Below are 8,952 nucleotides of genomic sequence, written 5' to 3' on the forward strand. Positions count from 1 at the left end.
CTCTGACAGCAGATTTACCTGATGAAATTAGTCTTTGATTTCCTGACTGCTGATACCAAGAGTGTTGATTGTGGAGCTGAGAAAGCTGTAACTGTTTACAACCTCAATCTCTTCTCCATCTATCATAGTGCTGCCAATTGGTGACCCAGAATAGAGAATCTTTGTATTCTTGATTGAGCTTCAATACATATTGAAGAGTAAGGTTTTTTCCTTTCATTTTTTCTTATTTGTTTAAGAATTTCAACATTGCCTGATTATTAATGTATTAATGTTGTAAATAAGAATTACAACATTTCCTGCCATTTTAGTAAGATATTATAAGTACTTCTTTATGCAATGTGAAAACCATAATAAAACTTTAATATAAGTATTGTTATTAAACAATATATTAAATATATTTTATACACTATATTATAAAATACTATAGCCTGATTCGGGCCATAGTCTTTGCAATTACCTGCTATGCATCAGAAATCTGGATAATGACTAGGGTACAGAAGAAGAATTGATGTCTCTGATCTGTGGTGCTGGAGAAAAGTATTGAATATACCATAGACTGCTAGGAGAACAGACAGGTTCTTCCTATAGAGGGTGAGATTAAGCTGCTCCTTTGAGGCAAGGATTCTGAAGCTTTATCTGACATATTTTGGACATGTTTTAAGGGGGGACCAGTCCTTAGAGAGGGACATCATTCTTGGGAGGGTGGAGGGACAGCACAGAAAGGGAGATCCTCGAAGAGATGGATTGATTCAGTGACTGCAGTAATGCGAGTAGGTGTGTCAGAGACAGTAAGATTGGCAAAGGATAAAGCAGGGTTTAGGGCTGTTGTACATAGGGTTGCTATGAGTTGCAGGTGACTCAACAGCACATAACAACAACAATTGTTATTTAGTGTAGATTTATTAATGAGGGGTTTTTTTCTCAAACCTTGTTTAAAAAATTATATCTATTTATCAACCTATTAGGCTAGGAGAGTAATGAATCTTTTCACGGTCTTCTATTCTGCGACCAATCTAGGCATATATACCTAGATTTTCACACCTATCTAAGTGTATATACATATTATTTCCCCCCTCCTTTTTTTGCATTTTAACTTCAGTAGAACAAAATTTCTTAATTTCCTGGTAAGGTCCTATACTAGATCAGAAAATGTACAATGTTGTTTTATATTTTCATTGTGGGTGAAGATTTATTTGTGTAGATTTATTTTTTTCTATGAACTTTCTTATTATCCTTTAACTATTTTTTGATCTTCCATGGTAATACTCCTTTTATTATTTCCAGCAAAGAATGAATTTTCCACAAGACATATAGTGCTATTTAGTGATTCCATTGCACTTTAAAATCCTCCTACTGTACATCAAGACTAATTTATAGAAAATATCCACAATGAATTTTATCTTCAGGGGAAAGAATTTGAAATACTGGTAATAGAGTATGGGAACTATTCATGTGTAAGTTCACAACTGAATCAAAGAAAACAATGACATGGCTAAGGCTGGATTTGAAGGGATTTTCATTTGGTTTTGCTTTCATTCAGGTTTAAATCTTGAAAATTTATTTAGGAACAGTTAGGGTCATTTATTGTATAAATTGTAGGCTATTATTCATTTATCTTATAAACTGATTCTCAGTTTTGATATTTTTGCATTGAAAGCTATCTCAGTAAAAAGATTTAAAATGTGTTCCGAAAAGGTCATGAAATCTGATTAACCTTTTATCACAGGCACCTGCTTTAAGTTACGTGAACTTGACTTTGTCCTCTAAATATAACAATGCAATTTAGGTATCTCATTAATAAACATGACAGCACTTATTAACACTGCAATGTAACTAAAGTAAAACTTCATCAATTCAACTCTCAAGGAACCAGAAGTAATCAAGCTAGAACTAAACAGGAACAAATGATCTGACATCATATTTCAGTGGCAGAAGTTCTGAGGAGCCAAACAACTTGCTGCTTCTGTCAAACAATTTTGATTACTTGTCAGTGTGGGACAAGCCAGTAGAGTATGGAATAAAAGGTTCATTTACTTGTACTCACATAACCTCTTTTTCTCCTTATTGGCAAATAACCCTAGTCATTAATTGAAATTTGCAAATCAATTCCTACATGTTTATAGAAATGTGCATACATAGTCAAATCCATATTAATTTTCTATTCATTTATCCATTTAAAATTTTTGCCCTTTTCTTCCTTTTCCCCCTTTTCTCTGTTTTCCTTTATTAAAAATATTTATTTTGTATAGATTTACTTATGAAGTTTATATACATTTTTTCACACTATCTTCATTCACATTGTGTTTCATACAATCATTTCCAATAATTATATTTTAAAAAATTAATCACCATTGAACTATGCCTTCCATTCACCCATCTTTCCAAATTCCTCCTGGATCTTTCCTTATTTCCTTTACCTCTCCCCACCTCCACCCACCAAATTGTGTGTAACCCACAATCATAATCCACCCCCCCAACTGCCCATCTTCATACCCCTGCTTAGATCCTCCCCCCTTGGATCCTCATACACGTTTTACCATAATTTTTTCTATTTCTACAATAATGGTCTCAAGGAAGTATTTGTCTTTGTGATACTGAATTAGTTCACTCAGCATGATGTTTTCCAATCTCTCCCAAGTTATGTAGTAATTTTTGAAGACATTGCCCCTGAGTGCTGTGTAGTATTCCATTGTGTGAATGTACCACAATTTCTCAAACCATTTGATTGTTTTTGGAGATCTGGGCTGTTTCCATGTTTTTGAGATGGTGAATAATGCTGCTATGAACATTGGTGTACAAATCTTTGTTTATGTCTCAGTTCTAACTTTCTTGGGGTCTATTCCTAGCAGTTAAATAGCTTGATCATATGGAATTGCTATGTTCAGCTTTTTGAAGATATGCCAAACTGTTTTCCAGAATGGTTGTATCATTTTACAACCCCACCAACAGTGTATGAGAGTTGCTATCTCTTTATTACTTACTGTCCTGTTAAACTTTGTCATTACTACTCGAGGGAGATGATATCTCGTTGTGGTTTTGATTTGCATCACCAGTGATTTTGAACATTTCTTCATGTGTCTATTAACCATCTGAATGTCTTCCTCTTTGAAAAATCTTTTCATGCCTTTTGCCCATTTTATAATTGGGTTACGAGTCTTTTTCTTGTGAAGACTATATAGCATTCTGTAACCTTTTGTTATGAGACCCTTCTCTGAGATCATATTGCCAAATGTTTGTTCCTAGTTGGTAGGTTGTTTTCTTTTTCATCCTGTTTGAAAGTCTTTTATGTCTCTGGTTAGGTTTATTCCTAAGTATCTCGATTTGTGGTTTTTGCTTTCCTTTCATAGAAACATTCTAATTGCAGAAGAGTAGCTGCTTAAATAAACTGTTATTGGATTCACAATATTGTCCTCTATTACCTCGTCAATATAAACTATATTTTAGAAATATAGTACTATGACTTTTGAATAGATATGTGTTATATAATATACAAGTGAAGACACATTTCTATATAAAGTAAATTTAATATAAACTAAATTTAGTTTGTATAAAATTTTGTCTGTACAAACTAAATGTTAAAAAATTAGCTCTATGACTTTTGCTTCGACATATTATATGCTATATATGTGATGACATACTTCTAAAATAGGTTGTAAGCAAGCTTTCTTTAGATTAATGGATCCGTCTCTAAACAGCATATATTCAGTTGGGTTAAAAAAGAAAGCAAAGACAGTGTGCAGGTGGACACATCTAAATTTCCACTCACTCCACAAGGAGGAATACTCCTCATCAACTATGTCAACAGCACAAACCTGTTCTTATGAAATCCCTTTCATGTTACTCAATGTAATACCACTGGATCCACAAGTCCATTGCAATGGCTACACCAAACTCAGAGGTAATATAATCACATAATTAGAGAATTTAACAAGTCACAATTTAAGCTGTAAATAGGAGTGATAGTTTCAGGTTATCTCTATCTCATGTCTGATTCTCCACTCTAGCAATTACTTTTGGCTGGGTCATTGTCTAAATAGTGCAGAAATCTTTATTTTAAATGAATGCACAGTAGGCTGACTATCCTACATCTTTTTAATAGTAAGCTTCTCAATTGCTGCCTCTGAACTTGCTCCATTTTTACCCTCTAGAATGACAAGATTGATCAATACTCTTATTAGTAGGATATCCCCCCATTTGCAATTTCCCACCCAGAAGGCACTGTTAATTTCATTTGTACCACTAGCATTGTCTGTCCCTGTTGTATGGTCAAAGTCAAAGCCAATCAGTTAGAAAAACCATTTTGAGCCATAAATTTATGGCACCACATTTTCCCTTCTTATTAACTATGTTGTCATATGTCACCAAGTCAATCTGAGTCATAGCAACCCTAGGAACAATAGATCTATACTTTGCTATCCTGTGCATCCTTCATGATCTCTGATATACTGAAACACTTTGGTACAGTCGCTGTACCAATCAATCTTTGCAAAGAGTTTCATTTCTCTTCCTGACAATCGACCTTCCTCAACATGTCTTTTTCCCAAGGACTCACCCTTCACGACTGCATGTTCAAATTATGTAAGAAGATGTTTTATTATCCTTGTTTTTAAGAAGCGCCTTGGTTGCACATCTTGTTTTTTCTCTGTTGGTAGTTTGTGTACACATTACCAACACTACAAGCAAAAATCATCCATTTTTCTTCTGCCATCTTTATTTAACGTCCATCGTTGAGATGCATAGGAAGAAATTGAAAATACATTGGATTGTATCAGGTGCACCTTAATATTTAAACTGGCTTGCTTTAGTAATTTGGAGGAGTACTTGACATCCAGTTTCCCTAATGTAACATTTCGTTTACCATTTTGACCACTGTGTCCATTATTGTGGTTTGTGAGTCTAAGTAAAATGAAATGATTGTTGACTTCAATCTTTTATCCATCTATCATGATGTTGCTTACTGATTCAGTGGTTAGAAGTTTTGTTTCTGAGATGTTAAGATTTAATCCATATTGAAGGTTTTGTCTTTGATCCTCTGGGCAATAACCTCAAGCTATTCTTGCTTTCAGCAAGGAAGGTTGTATCATCTTCAAAACAACATTTATGACAAGACATCTTTAGCACTTGGAAGAGATCATTGACAGCAGATTTTTTCCAACCTAACTTATCTTTTGATTTCCTGACTGCTAGTGCCAAGAATGATGACTGTGGATTGAAGTAAGATGAAATTGTCACCAACTTCAGTTTTCTCCATCTATTATGATACTGGGTATTGGCTCAATGGTGAAGGTCTTTGTTTTCTTGATGCTGAGATGCAATCCATATTGAAGGCTGTGGTTTCTGACCTTTTCCAGTAAACACTTCAAGTCCTCCTCTACTTTCTCAAGCAAACTTGTTTCATCTATGTAATGAAAATTGTTGATGAGTCTTCTTCCAACCTTGAGCCACATTCTTCTTCATAAAGTCCAGCATCCCAAATAATCTGTTCTGCATATAAATTGAAAAGGTATGGAGAAAGGATATACCCCTGACACACTTCTTTCTCGATTTTAAACCATACAGTGTTCCCTTGCTCTGTTCAGACAATAGCTTCTTGGTCTAACTATAGGTTTCATATGGAAAAATTAGGAATCTCATTTAGTTCTGACTGTAGAGACCATTTGAACATCAGAATTAAGTACTTCATGCTCCCATGTCTTCACAAAAACAATTGCTTTGTTTGAGCTTGTTGTTACTGTCACTATGCCAATTTATGATTTCGAAATAGTTTCCCCCTTTTTACTTACATGCTAATTTACTAAAAATAATGTGAAGGTGGTGGAGTGGCAACATGAAGCAGTTTAGTTCCAAGTCTCTGATCAGGCTCAGATTTCAGCCTGGGCAGCAGCAGTGGCAACTCTGTACAGAGTGCCCAAGAGAACTGGCCAAGATACTGTATATAAAAATCTTCAGCTCCCACCAGGATTTATCCCAGAAAATCACCAGCTGCTTGGCCTTGGAGCTCTGCAAGGTGGTGTCTAAGACATTCAACAACCAGGAGTCCTGTGTGGAAATTGGCGAGAACATACGTGGAGATGTCTACACTGTTCAGAATGGCTATGGAGAAATTAACGATCATGACCAGTGCCTGCAAGATTGCTTCAGCTGGGTCACTGAAGTCATCCCATGCTTTTTTTATGCCTAGCAAGATAAGAAAGATAAGAGCTGGGGCCTAAACCCAGCCAGGCTTGTGGCAAATACACTGTCTTGCAGTAGACACAGACCATATCATCACCATGGATCTACATGCTTCTCACATTCAGGCCTTTTTTGATATCTCAATGGACAATTTACGTGCTGAGTCATCTGTCCTGAAGTATCTGTGAGTGGAAGAACTGCACTATTGTCTCACTTAGTGAAGAGAGTGATCTCTATTGCAAACTGGTTGAACATGGATTTCACCTTGATTCACAAAGAGTGGAAAAAAGTGGTCCATGGGGTGCTCATGGATGATGTGAAAGATCAAATGCTATCATGGACAACATGGTCGATACTGATGACACAATCAGCCACACATCTTACACACTTCTCTCAGCTGGAGCCACCACAGTATATGCTATCTTAATTCATGGCATCTTTTTTGGCCTAGCCAATTTCTTGTATCAACAATGTGTGCTTTAAAGCAGTTGCTGTTGTGTACCATGGACTTTGAACAGATTCACAGGCGACCCTCTAGTGGGTTTTCAGAGGCAGTTAATCACATGTGAGGAGATTACACATCTTTGCCCTGTGAAGCAGCTGGTGGTATCCTCAAACTGCATGCCTTCAATATTACAGTAGTAGAGTACTATGCCTCTTGAGGACAAGATGAAGCATTGCTCCAAGTACAGGTGATCTCTATGATCCTTGTGGAAGCCATAAGGAAAACTCAGCCACAAACCTTTGTACCAGGATAGCTTCTGGGACTTTTTTATAAATAACAACCCCTTCTGCCCCTCTCCTCTATTATTTTTCCCTTGGTGTCTTGCTCCAATGTAGCTTGCTACATCCCTCATCAGGTATATTAGAGCCAGTCCTAATTTGGGAAGAGACAGATTGAGATTGCTAGGCTTTTCTGCTTGGTCTCACTCTGCCTTCATAGATGATTTGGAGTAGCCTTGCAGCTTTATCTGCAGCTCAGCTGCTACAAGATTTTAGACATCCAGGGTGTTGTGCAGGGGTTTTGGAAGGTGAGGGGGGGAAGCTTGGGCTGATTTACATGTGAATGCTTTGGTGTTTGTCTTTGTTCAGGACAATTAGCAACAAAGCCAACACAATACATTAAATCTTCTCCCCCCCAATTATGTGTCAGCTCCCCATGTGTTATGAACTCCTAAAATTATGCTAAATTATAACAAGAGCACTAGATGACTTTCAGCTTAATTCTGCTGGTTGAAAGCTCCATATCAGGCAGGAACCAGAGCTTTTAAACTACAGTGCAGTTGAGTGGATCACGAAGGGGGATGGCAGTGCTAGCAAATGGTTCTTTGGAGGAACAAGACAGATTTAATGCCATCTACTAAAGGACTATGAATCTTGAATTCTCCTTTGTACTTATTAATTTTGATTTTGTTTTACTTTCTACCATCTTGACCTTTTTCCTGGCCAAAATATTCCGTAGTCTTATGAAAGGCTTGCTTCTTGCCATTTAATATCTAATATTTATATCATGTGATTTTGATTTTGCTGTAGCTGACTTTTCCTTGGCTACTTCCACTATGGCAATAGATTTTAGATGTTGGTGTTTTGCCATTGCATAAATTTAATTAATTTCCTCTTTCTCCCTTGAATCTGTTTGGACTTGAATCTGATGACCTGAAATTTGTGTTGAAAATATTGATTTCACTGTCTTATTGAGCAAACTAATTGTGGTAATAGCCTAAATGACAGCTTTGTTAGCCTTTTCATCCTAAAAAAACCCAAAACTGTGGGATTAGGATAAGAGAATGAGTGCTTCCCACACTGGGTATTAAGACTTGAGGCAAGCATGACTTGTGGCAGAAAGACTTAAGGGAGATTGGAGCAAGAATCTGATGACAACAAGACCCCAGTGGTGGAAAGATTGTGGCATTGCAGTGCAGAAACTGTGGCAAGGTGTGACCTGAGGCTTTTTGTATTTGTGCTTGCCACAGCTAAAGAGTTTTGCTGCAAACCTTGCTGGATTTTATTTGGATTTGGATTTGACTGCTGTACTGAAACTGGAGCCTGGACTGTTTGAATAATTGTGCCTTAGAACTATTGAACTAAAATGGATTTGCATTGGTATTCTTTGCCTCCTCCACTCTCCAACTTCCTTCCCTAGTACACATCACTGTTAGAGCCATAACCATGAGGGTGTGAGTCAGCAACCAATAAATGAATGTCTTGCTGCTACTGTGTCTCTAGAGGCACCAAGGGGCTGGGTTATGGGGTCTTTATCTGCTTTCTGCCCTGAGACAGTGAGAGGCTGTGCTGTTTTTACTCCCTCTGGGCCTTTCAGAAGGTCATTCACTACCCTGTGTCCCCCATATCCTGTCTTCTTCTCTTTAGACACTAATAAAGTGTCTATATGTGTGTGTGCGTCTGGGGGAGGATCTCTTTTTCCAGTAACTTGTCCTCTTGATTAAATTTTAATTAAGTCTTACCATCCTCCAATCTAAGAAGCATTCTGGCTGTACTTCCTTAACATTTTGTTCATTATTCTCAAAGTCCTTGTTCATTCCATATTCTTCATCAGTGCTATGATTAAAATACAGTGATTTTACATTATTCTTTCTTATTCTTTGTATAGTTTGTACAAATGTGAATATAGAGCTTATTCATTGTTACATGCATATAAGATGACTAAAATGATGATGGTTTGGTTCAGGTATGCCTGAAGAGTAACAAATTTGCTTTATAGCAATATGAAGAAGTTCTTTAAAACAGATTTTCTGAGAAAACAATTAGATTTATTAA

General features: G+C 36.6%; 1 pseudogene; it reads left to right on the plus strand.

The window, feature by feature from the left end:
- Positions 1-5,827: 5,827 nt before the first annotated feature.
- Positions 5,828-6,601, plus strand: LOC102850052 (annotated as a pseudogene).
- Positions 6,602-8,952: the final 2,351 nt, after the last annotated feature.

This window comes from Elephantulus edwardii, unplaced genomic scaffold (assembly GCF_000299155.1).
Source record: "Elephantulus edwardii isolate Elephantulus edwardi_28Jun2011 unplaced genomic scaffold, EleEdw1.0 scaffold00108, whole genome shotgun sequence".
Taxonomy (NCBI): domain Eukaryota; kingdom Metazoa; phylum Chordata; class Mammalia; order Macroscelidea; family Macroscelididae; genus Elephantulus; species Elephantulus edwardii.